Source organism: Orycteropus afer, unplaced genomic scaffold (genome assembly GCF_000298275.1).
Source record: "Orycteropus afer afer isolate SDZICR_OR568_19922 unplaced genomic scaffold, OryAfe1.0 scaffold00130, whole genome shotgun sequence".
Taxonomy (NCBI): domain Eukaryota; kingdom Metazoa; phylum Chordata; class Mammalia; order Tubulidentata; family Orycteropodidae; genus Orycteropus; species Orycteropus afer.
The window spans coordinates 5,789,619-5,790,144 of NW_006921717.1; positions in this window are offsets into that span (position 1 = coordinate 5,789,619).

Here is a 526-nt window from a genome sequence, read left to right on the forward strand (position 1 = left end):
TAGCTTCCCTTCCCCACCAACCCCTGGTAACCATCAAAGAATATTTCTTTTTGTGTAAAATCCTTTCCTTGACTTTTTATAATAGTGGTCTCATACAGTGTTTGTCCTTTTGTGATTGACTAATTTCACTCAGCATAATGTCCTCAGTTCATCCATGTTATGAAATGTTTCACAGATTCATCTTTGTTCTTTAATGTGATGTTGCATGGTATTCTATTCTGTGTATGTACCACAATTTGTTGATTCATTCTAACATTAATGGGCATTTAGGTTATTTCTATCTTTTTGCCATTGTGAATAAACACACATACTCTCTCTTTTTTTAACCTTGGATTAGACTGAAATTTCTTTCTTTCTTTTTTAATTTTGATTGTGATTTGAGTGAGTTTACAGAGCAGATTCATTTTCCATACAGCAGTTCATATACATTTTGTTTCATGACGTTGACTGCAATTTCCCACAGTGTAACAGCTCTCTTCCCTTTTCCTCCCTGGAGTTACCTCTTCTCTGTGCCCTTCCATTCCAA